Source organism: Antechinus flavipes, chromosome 3 (assembly GCF_016432865.1).
Source record: "Antechinus flavipes isolate AdamAnt ecotype Samford, QLD, Australia chromosome 3, AdamAnt_v2, whole genome shotgun sequence".
NCBI classification, from domain to species: domain Eukaryota; kingdom Metazoa; phylum Chordata; class Mammalia; order Dasyuromorphia; family Dasyuridae; genus Antechinus; species Antechinus flavipes.
This window is the reverse complement of record NC_067400.1, coordinates 121,503,013-121,519,717: the sequence shown is the minus strand read 5'-3', so window position 1 is coordinate 121,519,717 and position 16,705 is coordinate 121,503,013. Positions and strand designations below refer to the sequence as shown.

At 35.4% G+C, this 16,705-nt stretch overlaps 1 pseudogene; it reads left to right on the top strand.

Moving 5' to 3' along the window:
• The first annotated feature begins 8,523 nt into the window (after positions 1-8,523).
• LOC127557062 (glucocorticoid modulatory element-binding protein 1-like) lies at positions 8,524-10,030 on the top strand (annotated as a pseudogene).
• Positions 10,031-16,705: the final 6,675 nt, after the last annotated feature.

The following is a 16,705-nucleotide window of genomic DNA, read 5'->3' as shown; positions in this document are numbered from 1 at the left end:
ATGGTGTTAATAATATTAATTGATAAATTTATGAGGCCATGTTAATTATCATTTTCCAGCAATATTATATTGAAAATTCTAGACTCTGCCTAGCTAGGGTTTTTTTTCTCCAGATTTCATAACTATCTTGATATTAATGAGGACAGATAAAACTCAGAAATTGATGACTTTTGAAGGTCACTATCAAATGCTAAATTTCTATTGGGTTTAATGAACACTGCCTCAGGTCAGAATGGTGAGGGAGAAAGCTTGACTGGAAAGAGACTTTTTGAAGAAGGTCCTGTAGTTCTCATTTTTCTCATCGAAAAAGCATTAATATTTTCTCAAACTCTCTCCTGTCAAAAGGATAAATCTGAGAACAGATAATGTTACCTTGAAGGAAAAGAAAGCAGAAAAAACAAAGAGATTCTTACTATAAGTCTACTAAAGACTGACTGGGAGATGTACTGAGGGATCCATAATATGTCCCCTGTATTGGTGAAGACCAAACCTCTGTTCCACATCCAATTTTTGCTCTTTGGTCATTTCCTCAAAGATAGGTTGTTAATGCTGAAATAACACTAATCTTCAAGTCCAGCTAGAGCGAAGGACAAAGAAAGTCCTCAAGATCAACAGAGTTCAGAAGACTTAGAGAGCTTCCAATTTGATTTTCTCATTTCACAGATGACAGCTAGGAGGTACTGTACATACAGTGCTTAAATTTGGAGTTAGGAAGACCTGAGTTCAAAGCCAACCTCAGATACTAGTTGTGAGATCCTGAGCATATCCCTCAGCCTTTTTCTACTTCAGTTTCCTCAATATCAAATAGGGATAGTAAGACCACGTACTTTCCAGGGCAGTTGTGAGAATTAAATGACATAATATTTGTAAAGTACATAGCATAATCCCTGGAACATAGCAGGCACTTAATAAATGTTTGTTCCTTCCTTTCCATCATTCCCTCCCATCCCCATAACTGAGGAAACAGATCCTAAGATGTTTAATGAATTTGATATTATCATACAGATAGAAATGAACAGTTTTTTCTTGTTTTTTAAATTTGTTCTTATTTTCTGATTCATTCAAGCTTCCAGATTTTTGCCTTTCTTTAATCACAGAATCATAGAATTTTGTAATAGAAGAAATGTCAGCAATCATTTTCTCTCACCCCTAACCAGAAAGACGTTGTACTCTAACATATCCAACAAGTGGGCATCCAGACTCTACTCTAATTAATTAAGAGCACAATTTCCAAGGCAACCCATTTCAGTTTTGGACAGCTGTTATTACTAAAGTTCATCCGAGTTTCACGGACTCCAAATTCATTATTGTTTTCACTCTATCTAATAGTTCTTAGTGATACTGTAACTCTTGAGTAGGTAATGCTGCACATAGCCTCTTATTCTCCTGTGTCTTAAATGAATAAAAGTGTAAGTAGATTTAATTTATGGGGTCATAGATTCTGAGCTGGAAATTTAGAATTCTTTGAGCACAGCTCCCTCATTTACAGGTTCAAAGATACTTAGTGACTTTTCATAGGATCATAAAATCTAGAGCCTTAGGGGACCTCACAGAATTCACATAGTTCAATCTTCTTATTTTATAGATAATGGAACTGAGATCTAAGGAGTTTAAATAATATGCCCAAGATCTCTTTAGGCAGAATGGGAACTGGAACCCATAAAGTTCATTTCTCTGTCCATTACTGCCTTTTCTATGTTTCAGGATAACATGTAAGCCTCATGACACTAGGAAAACATATTAGCTTTTTGGTAAATTATTTAAGATTGCTTTTTCTGCACGGTCCAATAATTATAAATAGAACATATATCATTTAGCAGAACATATAATATTATGTGTATGGATGATCTTTTTTTATTTGACTCTGGTAGGTTTGGTTTAGCATATGCTTTGTGATAAGCTACAGGGGATATTGCTTCTGTGCTTAATAATACCAAGTTGAATCCTGAAACAGCTTAAGATGTTTTTAATTCACCCCTCTGAAACTTCTACTTTAATTAGATACCATAAAAAAGAAAAAGGGAAAAAGAATAAGAAGTTTATGAACAAAATCAATAGAGAAATACTGTGTTTCTTTAAAGATATTCAGAAACAACTTAGTGTGCTGAAGTAGTATGTGACCTCAAGTCACAAGTTAAGAAATCTTGTGTCAACAGTTAATACCTGCTATGGGAAAGTGAATTTACCTCTCTTTATCTCTGTAAAAATGGGAGCTTTTGTATTTATATTGTCTACTACAGTGCTATATATATATAAACTGTAATTATAAATCTGCATTTGTTTCCCTATCTTCTATTCAATTGAGGTCAAGCAGGGTAGTGAAAGGAGTGTTGGATTTATAGATAAGAAAGAACAGTGTTACTTCTGACACTTGGCTGTAGATAAGGTTATTTAGTCTTTATGAGCCTTAATTTCCTCATTATTCAAATGGAGATGATGATAATAATGCCTGTGATTGGGATTAAATGAGATAAGTACTTTGAAAACCCTAAAATGCTATGCAAAAACAAATTTAAGCAACCAAAAGAAAAGACTAATTACTTCCTCATGAGCTAACATCCATTGATTTTGGGTTAAAAATAAATCATACTTTAATATTCTCCACCCTTCAGTTTATTCTGACTCTAGAATGAGTTTTTGAGGGGATCATGAGGAGCCTGGGAAACCGGAACATAAATAGCAAACAGTGAATTGAAACTCATGATAAATGAGATAGTGAGAAGTAGGTATTGTCATTAGTGATTTCACATCATCAGCAGGACAAGTTATATAATCAGATAGTGAAAGGAATGGCAGATGCAATTGCTTTAAAAGATTTGGAAAATGGATGATCTAATATTGCATAAATTGTAATATTACTGTGTGAGAGGGGGGCTAGACCCCCTTCCCCTAATTAACTAATCAGACACATCTTCAGGTACAAAGAGAGAGCATTTATTTGGTCCCTGCAGGGAGAGAGCCAAGCACAACTGAGAAGCATCTCAGCTCTCAATATGTGCTCATTGACCTGATAAGCCCGAAGCAGTAAAGCCGGTTAAATAGCAAAAGACCCAAGTCTTTTCATTGTATAGACTAAAAGGAAGTAATCGACATTGGCCAATGGTCACCAATGTTGCCTACTTCCTGTGGGTCACATCGCTTCCTGGTCTTTAGAAATTTCTAGGCCTATAGATCATGTGACTTCCTGCAACTTGAGCCCAAGACCTGATCTTCTGGCTCCATACATCTCTGGGAATAGGGATCGTGTGACTTAAACCTAAGGTTTGACCTATTCTATCTCACAGACTTTTTTTTTTTTTTTTTTTTTTGAGAAAGCTTCATCCAGTCTCATTCATTGCTAGTCCCAGAAGCTAGAACCAGGAGCAAAACATTGCAAAGATTTGAATTTAAGCTGAGAATCAGGGGAAAAAAAACACAACTTCCTAATAATTTCAGCTACCCAAAAGTGGAATGGGTTGCCTTGGGAGTTGTGCCTTAATCAGAGTAGAGTCTGGATGACCACTTGTTGGATGTATTAGAGTGCAGGGGTGGAAGAAGATGGTATTCTGAGGTCTCTTCCATTATAAAATTCTAGGATTCTAGGATTAAAGAAAGGCAAAGATCCGGGGGCTTGAGTGGACCAGAAACTAAAAGCAAATTAAAAAAAAAAAAAAAAAACAGAAATCCCACACCCAATAATATTCTTCTAAACAGCATTGAAATTGACAATAATGTTCACCATAAAAACTTTTATTTCTACTTTGCCTCATTCAAATCACATTAAGAGTATCCTGCTCAGTTATGAATGCTACAATTAAAAAAAAAAAGACAGTAAAGCTAATCCATTCAGAAAATGATCAGAACCAGATAGTAAACTATATGAGTATCTGTTGAGGAACTGGAGAGATTTAGCATGAAAAAGAGAAGGCCGGGTAGAGTACAAGAGTGGAAGCAGTGTACATAAGGACTGTTTTTGTGTATTTAAAGGGATTTTATGTAGAAGAGGTATTAAATTTGTCTTTTTTCTTACCCCCTCAGTGGCTAATGGGGATAAATTATAGATAGGTAGATTTGGGGCCCATGTAAGGGGAATGGAGAGAAATAAAATTCTTCATACTCAGATGAGTCTCAAAGTAGAGTGAACCACTCTTCACTGGAGTACTTAATTCAGAAGGCAGGTTCCAAATGGTCTCTTGTTCAGGTGGGAATTGGACATAAGTTTTCTTTGATTCTGGATAATTTTTAGCCACCTTCAGCCCCAAAATTAATCTAACATGCTAAAATTACTTCCCATTAGCAAACAGAATTTAAAAGAAAAGATATTGCAAGTAATGAAAAGCAGCAGTATGGATGACTATTTTCCCTCTTTGTGGTCTTTCTTATGTGCGCAATTTGATTTCATTATTCTATTAAGATGAAATGAGTAAGTATTTCAAAATTAAATTTGCCATCTCAGATGTCACTGCCAATTTATTAACTTCTACCATACAAATATAGCTTTGTAACAAGTCAGATCAGAGCTTACTTCTTTAAAGTTTAATCTGAACTATGAAATCAAGCCCAAACTACTTTAATACAGAAGAGGATTCACAAAGTTTACATCTTTTCATTCCTAATTTTCTAACAATTAGAGTTATTGAAAAAAAGGGAACAGATTGCCCTGGAATAGAAAGTGGGTCTCCTCACTAGAGATCTTTAAATGAAAGCTGGGTGAGAACTGCGATTGTTAGGAGAATTCTTGGTCATGTGTGACTTGGATTATTTGGCCTCTATGGTTTCTTTCAGCTCCAAGATTCTGGGATATTTTCTTCTTCTTTCTTTAGAATAAGAGAGACTATCTTCTTATGTTGAAGAGTAATCATTGTCACGGTTGTCAGCATCATATCATGATGACATATGCAGCATATCCCTGATGGCACAGGTTTACTATATTTGCAGAATCACCCATCTGTTCAGTTTTTCCATGTGCCAAAGAGCAATTCAGGTACTTTGCAGAATTTCTAGATCATATTGAAAAATCAGGTTCCTTCCATGTAATTTAGGATCTTATATTCTAAATGAAAAACAACTGACTTAGCAAAAAAAAGAAATTAAAGCTATATTGATAGGACTAAAAAAGTCAGTGAATTTTTACTGCATCTCATCTTTATACAATAATATAAAAATATTTATTAAGTATCTACTGTGTATGGAATATTATGCTATGTGCTGGGAAAGAGAAGGTTCCCTTTTCTCAAATGAAAATTAGGGAATTGATCGTTTTAATCATTCTGCCATAACCTGAAAGCATTATTCTTATTCTTTATCAGAATGTTTAGATGATTTCTCATAAATTGGTCTGACTAAAATTTTAGGTTCTCCTACTATACACCACGAGGATAGGTCATCATTTTCATAGTAAATTCCTTTGTGATTTCCTAACCTTAGCTTTTCCTCTTGAGGCTCATATAACATTTTGGTTGCAACAGTTGTAACAGAAAGATCCAAAATGCTCTCTATATATTTTAAATTTTTATTTCTGAGTCCCTTCTTAGATAATGTTCCACAAAATGCCAGTGTTAAATTTAGTTCTTTTTCTTCTCCAGAGATGTTTCTCCCTTAGTTGCCACCTCTGAATTTCAGCTTATTTTTTATAAGCACATTCAGACTAACATGTCATAAGCTGTAGAACACTTTTGGGGGGAGTTATTTTCAATGTTTTATTGATGTCTTTTTTTTTACATCCAATTATTTCTGAAGATACAGTTTTTCTTCCTTACCTGGAGTTGAGATTTCTATTGTAACAACAAAACAAACAATTACATGAAAAAAATTGAAATGGTAACTGTATTTAAAATTATATTCTGTTTTCAGCCTTTGTAGTTCCTCACTTTTGCTGAGGGAGAGCTATATTTCATTAATTATTCTTTGGGACCAAGATCGATCATTATAATAATTCAGAATTCAACTTCCTTTTAGTATTAAGTTATCGTAATTATTGTGTAAAATATTTTCCTAGATCTATTATTTTTACTCAATGTCAGTTCATACAAGTCAGCTAAGGTAAACTTGTACTTTTTATAGGTTATGATTGTTTACCTTCATCATTGAGTCTGAATTTGCAGCATCTCTGCAATATGAAGTTGGAAACGTTTTTATTCATGAAGGTAGAATAAAATCTTTTGACATATTGCCCATAGTTATTGATTCTTTTTTGTACATTCTATCCTGCTACATGCAGCCCTGTTTATTTTCTTGTTTATGAAGTAGGATATTTTGCTTCCTGATTGTCCTTTACTAAAAGAAAAAATGCATTTACCTGAATGATGGAGTTCTTTGTATGGTTTACAAGTGTAACCATCCTGCCTCTTCAATCACCACCCCCTTAACAGCGGTCCCAGTACATAAGTGAATTAAAAAGAATACTTTGAACTTTAAACTCTGTAGAATTTGCATTAAATTTTCATTCTTCACATTCTAATAATCTGCAACTTTGTCAAGATTTTACTTCTAGAAGTATGAAAGAGGGTGGGGGTGGTAAAGAATGATAGGTCTTAAACATTCTCTTTTTCTATTGAGGAAGAGAAAATTAGAAGGAAATGAGAAGAAATGACTTCCTTAGTTCTTGCTAGTTCCACAAGTTTATCATAAAACCCTCAGGGGAAAAAGAATGTAATGAAATCACCATAAATATAGCATGAGACACACAGAAGAGATTCCTGTCAATAACTTACTCATACCATCTTGCCCTCTTAGCCATGAAACTATTTTAAAACAATGATCCTACAATTTTTTTCCTTATAAGAATCCTTTGCCATATGCTAGGTCTGCATAGCATAAGCAAATGCTTGGGAAGAAATTACTGAAATATAATAATAGTTGTATTTAGACAGACCAGTAGGGTATCTAGTCCAGTACTCCTTCAAGCCTGGTCAAAAGAGTTGGAAGTGGGAAAACCCAATTGTCTCCAGTATTATTGAGTTTAGAAGGTTAAGAATATACTAAAGCATCTCTGCTTTATTCTAATATGAGAGTGTTTCTGCTTTATAGAACATTTTATCCAACATAAGATTTTACATCAATTAATCAATAGGCATATTTTAAGCTTTTGCTAACTGTTAGAGTATTCTAGGCCTAGGGGATATAAAGAAAAGAATGAAACAGTCTGTATGCTCAAGAAGTGCATTCTTTTAGGGGAGACAACATGAATGAAAAAGAATGAATGCTTTTATTAAGCTTTTAATGAGTGCCAAGAGCTGTAAGAGATTTAGATATGAAAACAAACTCCCTTCCCTCAAAGAGTTTACATTCCAACTTGAGGAGAAAATTCTTAGAGGGCATTGTTAGAGAGTGGTACTTTGGTTTAGAAATTTACAAAGTTGGTGAGTAGAGCTATAGGGAGATAGATTAAGAAAATTTTACTGGAACTAGGAATTATTGATTTATGATGGTTCTAGAAATTGAAAAGGTGCTAGAGCACAGAACACTTGTAGCCCTAATGCATGTTGTGAGAAGATGTTTGGAAAATAAAGGGAATCATCATTTTGTTTTGCTTGAAATAAAGGATCAAATAGAGCACTCACCAATTAGCATAATGAAATATTTGAGTTCAAATATGCATTAACAGCTAGGGAAATCAGGAAAGGCACTTCTGTAGGAGATTTTGCTTAAAGAATATAAGGTATTCTAAGAATCAGAGGTGATGAGGGAGTGAATTGGAAAGAGCAAAGGCAATTTGTTTGAATTGGATACTATAGTAAGGTATACATAGTAAGTTTGGAAAGTAGATTGTAATCATGTTGAGAAGAACTTAACATGCTAAACAGAAAAAGTTGTTTGTGGGCTCTATTTAAGTCTATACTTTATTTCTCTGAGGAATAATGGTTTCCATTCTGTGATAAACTTGTCCCCGAAGGTACTCCCATTGTGACAAGACTCCCCACAGGATTACTCTCAGTGGTAGCTGCAAATTCCTTCTGTAATCTCATTTCATAAGAGAGTTGAGTGCAACAACACATCTTCCTAGGAATGTTTTTCCAATATGGCTCTACCTAGGAAGGGAACCCGTCTCCCTTTGAGAATATAAAACATAGTTAAACCTATGTAATTATCCCAGAGGACACTGAACAAAAAGCAGATGACCTGCTATCCTCTGAACAGCTTGCCAAGACCAACCCTTCTGCTTGGGCTCTGGATCCTTTCCAGCTCTTCTGGGACTTTGCTCCATCAATCATTCTCTCTTTATTTGGCATCTTCTTTCTTTCTTTCTCCATTGATTCTTTTCCAATTGCCTATATACAGTTCCAGGTTTTTTCAATCCTAAAAGGTCCTAGACAAACAAAATCACTTCTCTTAAGTTTGATGCCATATAAGTTCTTTCCTTTCTGTCATTTGTTCTACTACCAGTTTTTAGAAAATTGTTTATATGTATTATTTCTATTCCTTTACTATGTGTTCAATCTCTTGCAATTTAGATTTTGTTTCTACCACTTTATTGAAAATAATTTTCAACTGGTTGTACACCCACCAAAGATAAGTTCTCAGTTTCCCAGTTTCATGTGACAGATGGCCAATGCTGACATAAGTGACCCTGTAGGGGGTACTGTGATGTCAGCTCAAGAGAACCAAAGGGAGAACCCTGAAGACACCAAAACTTAGGTGATCTTGTAATTATAGCCTATGTAGTAAGGGATTTATGAAACAGAGCCAAAGAACAATGCAATGATTGTAACCATAGAAGCTTACACAGTACACAAAATTGAAGAAGGATTTGATGCTAGCACCATAAGCAAATGAAGAGATCAAAATTGCTTATCCTATCATTTGTGGGAGAGCAAAGAAAATCTTCCTCTGGAAGAAGTTTATATGTTCAGGAATTAATGTGAAATGTGTTAAGTTCAGTGATGAGTTGATCAATCCCAAACATTTTATTCTTCTGTCTAGCAAGTCTACCCTGAAGGACTGGAAGAATTTGGATGGAATCATGTTAGAAAAACTGATACACTCTGGCAGATAGACTTTTATCAGTATGAGAAGGTTTGCTCCAATATTTGCAGAAGCACCCTGATCAGTAGTGCTCAATTAATGCCAAGGCAGCACAAAAACATGGTGAAGACACAGTGTAGCTGATAAAGGGCTCATACAAATTGCCAATTTCAGAGGAGAATTGATGAATTTGGGGATAAAACAGAACCCATCTTTCATTGCAGTTATTACCATGGCCACTGAGGAAGGATTGAAAGTTTGAAAGATTTTAGAGGATACACTGAAATCCTGTAAAGGCAACTGTAAAAAAAATAGAGGAGCTCTTTGGGGATCTTTAGCAAAGGCTCCTTCAGAATCATTTTCAGATTCTGATGTTACTGCCCTTGACAATGCAGCCCATATCTTTGGCCTGAATCACAAAATAGAACACCATAGGAGGAGCCAGACAGAACAATGAGAATACTTTGTCTTCACTCTGACGGACTTAGAAGGATGGAAGAGCAAAAGAAGCAGGCACAGAAGCACAAGCTGAAATATCAGAAAGTGGTACTGATCCCCATGAACAATCCCCCTTCCAGTGTCTGACTTTTACTACTATTCTGAATCACCCTCCTGAGCCACCATCCAGCAGTCTCAGTACATCATCATCTTGTTCATTTCTATATCACCAATGAGCCAGTCATTTTTTATAGACAATCTCACCAAAGCTACATTCCCTAGAGTGACTGTCCATAAGCTGCCTTCTGGCTTCCAGTTCTTCTGAAATGCAGTCATTATCTCTTCTGCCAAGACCAACTTCCTTGATGCAGTGACTATTCACTGATGATCCTCATACTGATGAGCTCAGAAGCCATCCAGGATAGGAACCTTGAATAACATAACCATGATGGTGGGCCCTGTGGAGCTGGTGACCATGTAGTCTGACCTGACCTCTCTCAACTAGACTGTGGAAAGCACTTCTGAGTATGGGCAGACCATCATTGAAACTGATCCTACTCAGAGGTTAAGGAACCTTAGGGCAAAACTTCTGGAGACTGACCTGAGAGAGACAAGCATTAGCACCAAATGTATGATGTGGAGATTGTAGTCCTAGATGATTAAATGGGAGCTTGGTGATAGGAGACTTATTCTTTGTTTGATATTTTAGTGGTTTCTTTATTTTTTACCATTTTCCTGCTCATTTCTATATAGGATCATTTTTTTTCCAATTCAAAAAGAGAAGAAAAATCTCAGCAATGTGACTGAAAATGCTAGTCTCCCATCTTCCATCTTTCCCCTACCATGCAATCAGTGGACAAAATGAATTGCCTTCAGAGAAAGCAGGAGGAGACCACTCTTCCCTAACCTTGCCACCTAGAATTCTAGAAAGCTTTATTTATAGTAAAGTATTAAGATGACCAGACCACTGTTTAGAAGGCTCTTCCCAGGTTGTTCTCTGTGTGAGTATTATATAAAGATACAGTGCTACCCAAACCTTGGATTTGGATTTGTCACCTGAAGAACATGGGATATGGGGATATTTGATTTTGTTATGTTCCTGGGAAGGATGAGTCCTCAGAGGGCCAAGAGGAAGTCTAGCAGCCAGAGAAAGTTGGGGGATTGTCTGCATTACTGGTGAAAAAGACAAGTATAACAGTATCATTTTAATAAAGAAAGTGCTTTGACAGAGATCAGGTCAGGGAGGGTAGCTTTCTTGCCTTTCAAAAGGTACCCATTCTTAGAACCCCATAAAGCAATGATCAAAAATGCCAATGATGCAGCGGGACAAGGTGGGAGGACGAGCCACAGTGTTTTCAGGGAAAAGTGGCCCCAAAGGACCCACCACAGGTCAGTACCATGATAAAGTTGCCAGTGGCCACTCAGTGGAGACCGAGCATAAATATGAGGACTTGACAGACTTTGGGGCAAATATTCCCAAGGAATACTTTTAAGATGCGAAAATAATCTGAGGATGAGTATAACCCATTTGCCAACCTCTCCCTCCCTTCCCCATTCTGTCTAAGTTTTTAACTTTCAAAATTGACATTAGCCAGTTATCTTAATCACTATATGGATTTGTTTTCCCTCTGGTGCTCAAATTTAAAAGAATTCAAGCCATTCCCCAATTGATAAATAGTCAAAGGATACAAACAGACAATTTTCAGATGAAGAAATTAAAACTATTTCTAATCATATGAGAAGATGCTCTAAATCACTATTGATCAGAGAAATGCAAATTAAAACAACTCTGAGATACCACTATACACCTCTCAGATTGGCTAAGAAGACAAGAAAAGACAATGATGAATGTTGGAGGGGATGTGGGAAAACTGGGACATTAATACATTGTTGGTGTAAATGTGAATGGATTCAGCCATTCTGGAGAGAAGTTTGGAACTATGTTCAAAAAGTTATCAAACTATGCATATCCTTTGACCCAGCAGTATTTCTATGGACTTATATCCCAAAGAGATCTTGAAGAAAGGAAAGGGACCCAAATGTACAAAAATGTTTGTGGCAGCCCTTTTTGTAGTGGCAAAAAAATGGAAACTGAATAGATGCCCATTAATTGGAGAAGGGCTACATAAGTTATGGTATGTGAATGTTATGGAATATTATTGTTCTATAAGAAATGATAAGGAAGATGATTTTTAGAGATGCTTGGAGAAACTTACATGAACCGATGCTAAGTGAAATGAGCAGAACCAGGAGATCATTGTACAAGCAACAACAATTCCATATGATGATCAATTCTGATAAAGATAACCTTTCCAACAATGAGATGATTGGTGCCAGTTCCAATGATCTTGTGATGAAGAGAGCCATCTATATCCAGAGAGAGGACTGTGGGAACTGAGTGTGGATCACAACATAACATTCTCACTCTTTTTGTTGTTGTTTACTTGCATTTTATTTTCTTATTTACTTTCTTTTTTAATCTGATTTTTCTTGTGCAGCAAGAGAATTATATAAATATGTTTATACATATTGGATTTAACACATATTTTAACATGTTTAACATATACTGGATTGCCTGCCAGCTAGGGGAGAGAATGGGGGGAAGGAGGAGAAAATCTGAAACACAAGGCTATGTAAGGGTCAGTGTTATCAAATTATCTGTGCATATGTTTTGAAAATAAAAAGCTTTATAAAAAATAAAAATAAAAAGCTATTATAAAAAAGAAAAAAAAATGCACCAGTATTGTCATTTTAAAAGAAAATGGCTTTTCAAAAGTTACCTAATACTTTATACCATGGACTTTCTTGAATCTTCATCTTTGGATTACTTGTGGTATATCAATTTCCCTTCCTTGCCTTAAGTCCTGCCATACTCTCCTGTTTACTCCTCCTGCTTCTTTGATTGTTTCTCTGTCTCCTTCCTTTTCTGGCTTTCTTTTATGGAATTCTTATTCTTGGTGATCCTTAAGATTGCTTCTTGTCTTCTCTTTTAAAATTCACTTTTGTTGGAAATCTCATCTAATCCCAAAGCTCCACCTATTATCTTTCCTAAAATAATTTTCAGTTCTGTGTCTTTAGCTTTAACATGTTTCCTAAGCTCCAAGTCTGCATTTTCCAAAGACCAAGTGGACATCACCACCTTAATGTTTCATTGGTAGCCCAAACTCAGGTTATGCTGAACTGATGTTATTATTTTGTTTATTGCCCAACTGTAGCTTTCCTGACTTCCTTATTCCTGTTACTTGTACTAATATTCACTAACTCTAATACTTAAAATCAATTTTACTTTGGGCTCTTTCCTCTCTTAATAGCTGAGTCTTGTGAACATATTTTCTTACTTTACAATATAGTCCCAAAGTATTTGTGCCATTTTAAGTTTTAATAGGTGAAAATTGCATTAAGTCTTTTGGGATGCTCTGAATCCCACATCTAACTCCTCCTTTCTCTTCCAGCTGTCACTATTCTAATAAAGACTTCTTTATTATCACTTCTTGGATTATTGCACAATACTATTGAAAGAGTATACAACAAGTTTTCAATCTCCACTCTCACTTCCTCACAGATCTATCCTTCAGATTGTGGGGAATAGATAAGGTGAAGAACTTACAGGAATGTATGAATTCTTTTTCTGTATTTTATTATTTCTGTGTCTCCCCTATGACCTGTATATGTGCAGGCTCATATCTACTTGAGCCTTGGCCAGCTAGAAACATATTTACTTAACCTGAACTAATGACATTTATTGGTATTTGACATTTATCAATATTTAGTCTATTGGCTGGACCACTGTCTGCTTGATTAAGTCTGAAGGCCTGACTTTCTGTTTCCCAGAAATCAGGAGATTTCTGGGAAACAGAAACCTTCCATTCCAATCTCCCCAAATAGCAACAACCAATTAGATGCCTCCCCCTCCCCTTCTCAATGCTCTCTTACTTGTGATATAATTTCTTGTATAAAAGCTATGTATCTTTACTACTTCTTTAGCCCTCCTACCGTGAGCTTATCTTGCGATGGGACGGCTCATCCGTCGGAGGTTTTTCAATAAACAACTTTTCTGCCTTCTACTGAGGGATCTCTGAGTAGTCATTTTGGGTAAGGGTCTTCTACATCCCTCACAAGATCACTGGCAGATTAATCTTCCTTATATACAGATCTGATTATGTCATTATTCATCTCAAAAACTTTTCATCTTCCTATTTCCTAGTGGATAGAGTCCAAATTTCTCTATGCTAGTATTTGTGGATCTTTTAATCTAGTACTACCTCGTGTGTCCAAGTTTGTCCCATATTAATTTATCTCATTTACTATGTTCAAACTAAACTAAGTAATTTGCTATATACCATTTATACTCCATCCTTTCTTATTACATTCTTTTTGCTTGTGCCACTTCCTTTAGTTGGGATGGCACCCATCCTCAATCCACCTACATCCATACATGTTAAATTTCAACTTTCAAAACAAAGCACTCACCACCTCCAGGAAGCCTTCTCTGATACCCCTCTCTATCTTTTTATCAAATCAGATAAATTCATTTACACATCAAAATTTGCTTATTTTAGACTAGTACTTTTGAAAAGAATACCAATAACCTTTGTCTGCTCCCAAATATAAAATACTGCAAATCCCAGTATCTTGTGGGTCATTCATATGAGTTTTCAGTTTTAATCTTCACTAGTTATTTCCTACAGTTTATGTATACTGTAATGCATCCCAAAGTTAGGTCACAGTGTTGACACTTAGAATAGTGATGGTATTGATTTTTTCATCTTGTTTCTTTCTTTCTTTTGTTTAACTACAAATTTGTTCTGATGTCAATTAATAATGATAGGATATATTAGGAAAAACCTGGGGGCAGTTTTCTTTTCTAAGAATCCAAAACACTTGTTATTCTAAGTAAGATGCAATGAAAAGACCCTATGATCTCTTCAAAACTGTGCTAACATAATTAAGAGAGAGAAGTTGAACCAGAAGTTCAATTGATTTCAGGATGAAAGGTCCTATACCCAATTGTCAAGCAGAGCACTTACTAAGGCTGGTTTTTACTCATGATGAAATGAAGAGGGATGTCCCCTCCTGGAAAAGAAGTTAGTTGAAAGTTTAGAAAGGAAAAAGAAAACTTAAAGGAGACTAATACATCAGTCAACTAATATGCATTTATTTTAAATTGGATATTTTAATATTTCCAATTACATGTAAAACCAATTTTTAACATTTGGTTTTTATAAATTTTGAATTTTCTCCCTCTCTTCCATGTCTCCCCTTCCCTGAGATGTCAGGCAATTTGATATAATTTATATATATGTAGTTATATAAAATCTATTTCCATATTCAACTCATTGTGAAAGAAAATAGCACACACAAAAAAGACAAAAGCATATATGCAAAAATAGTATCCTTCAATCTTCATTTTGATTCCATCAGCTCCTTCTCTTGAGGTATATAGTAGTTTTCATCTTAAGTCCTTCAGCATTGGATCTTTGTATTTCTGAGAATAGTTGATCCTCATGCAATATTGCAGTTACTATCTACACTGTTATGCTCACTTTGTATCAGTTCATGTAAGTCTTTTCAGATTTTTTTGGAAAACTTCCTATTTATCATTTCTTATAGCATAATAGTATTCCACCATAATCATAAACTACAACTTGGTCAGCCATTTTTCTATTGGCAGGCATCTCCTCAATTTCTAATTCTTTGCCACCCCTGAAAAGAGTTGCTATATTGTAATATAGCAAATATCTTTTTAAACATACCTTTGGGATACTGACCTAGTAGTAGCATTTCTAGGTCAAAGGGATGAAAGATTAAAGATTTTTCAAGTTGTGAAGGGGAGAATAGGTGCAATTCCCTAAATTTACAAAAAGAAACATCCCACTTGTCCAATATATCTGTAAACAATTAAAGGGACATTGAAATGATAGCTAATTGATCAGCATGGGGTCACTTTTCAGATAAAACATTAAGATTTCTTGAGATGTACAACTCTGAGAAAAAGCATCAATTTTCATACTCAACTGAGTTGCTGGTTACATAATCTAGGTCCTCAGTTAAAGGTCTCTAAGCAGCAGGTAAAAGTGGTCCAGCTTCCTAGCCACACATGCCCAGGTTCAAGCAATACAAGAAAGTTTACTCTCAATTTCCACAAATTGAAAATAGTTTTCTTATAGAAGATAAGTGGTATACATAATTGAATAGAAAGGGAATTGAGCTATCTCTAGAATTAAGTAACAAGATAGAGTCAGTGTGCTTCATTCAGTTTCCACAATTAATCACTTGCTGAACTAATCACCTCAATTACCTGAGGATATTCTAGTCTGGGAATGTGGCTAATGCAAAAACGCACAGATAGAGAAATAGTAGATAGGCCAGTATGATGTATTTCTAGTTTTCCTAGAGGGGACTAAAGTGGAAAGTAAAAGGTGGAGGGGAATAAATTTGTAGAAAAACTTTAACAAGAGGTTAAGGACTTTTATTTTGTCAAAGAAATAATAGGGAGTCACTGGAGTTTGAATGGGGGGGTGACATTGTCAGACCTGTGCTTTAGCATAACATTTTGGTGACTGTGTAGAAGGATTGTAGAATAGCAAGGGTTTTTTTTTTTTTTTTTTTTTTTTTAGTTGACTCAGTCACTACACTTAAAATAACCATTTTACTCATCTGAGAACCAGTCCAAAGCATTAAATTAAGTGAGAACAACATAACCAAATAAGAAAGACGTAGAGTGCTTCAGGTATCTAGGTGACACAATGGATAGAGTTTGGGACCTAGAATCAAAATCTACCTAAGGTCAAATCCAGCCAGTCTCAGACACATACTAGTTATGTGATCCTGAATAAGACACTCAATCCTTCTTGACTCATTTTCTCATCTATATCAACTAGAGAAGGAAATGGCAAACCATTTCAGTATTTTTGCCAAGAAATCTCAAATGTGGTCATACACTGAAACAAGTGAACGACCAGAACAAAGAATGCTTTAAGGTTTTGGATGAAATGATGCTTCACAGGAATTGTATTGGGATTGATTAAAGGGACTAGTTACACAGATCATTTAAAATAGAAAGCTAATTCCTATTTTAGAATTTGAGTGACAGAGTCATCCTTGAGGAAAAGCCAAAGCTCTTAGAAGGAATCATTTATGATGGAAAGGAGATAAAAAAGATTCTGGGTCTCCTTTCTCCTCTTTCACCAAAGGAATGACCTTGTGAATTTAGAAGTAGCGAAGATTTTGGACTTCCCATAGGTGTCCAAGTAATGTCACCAGAACACCAGTATCTGTGTTTATATCAGGATGGTACTAGAAGTGGGAAACCAGGCACTTTGAG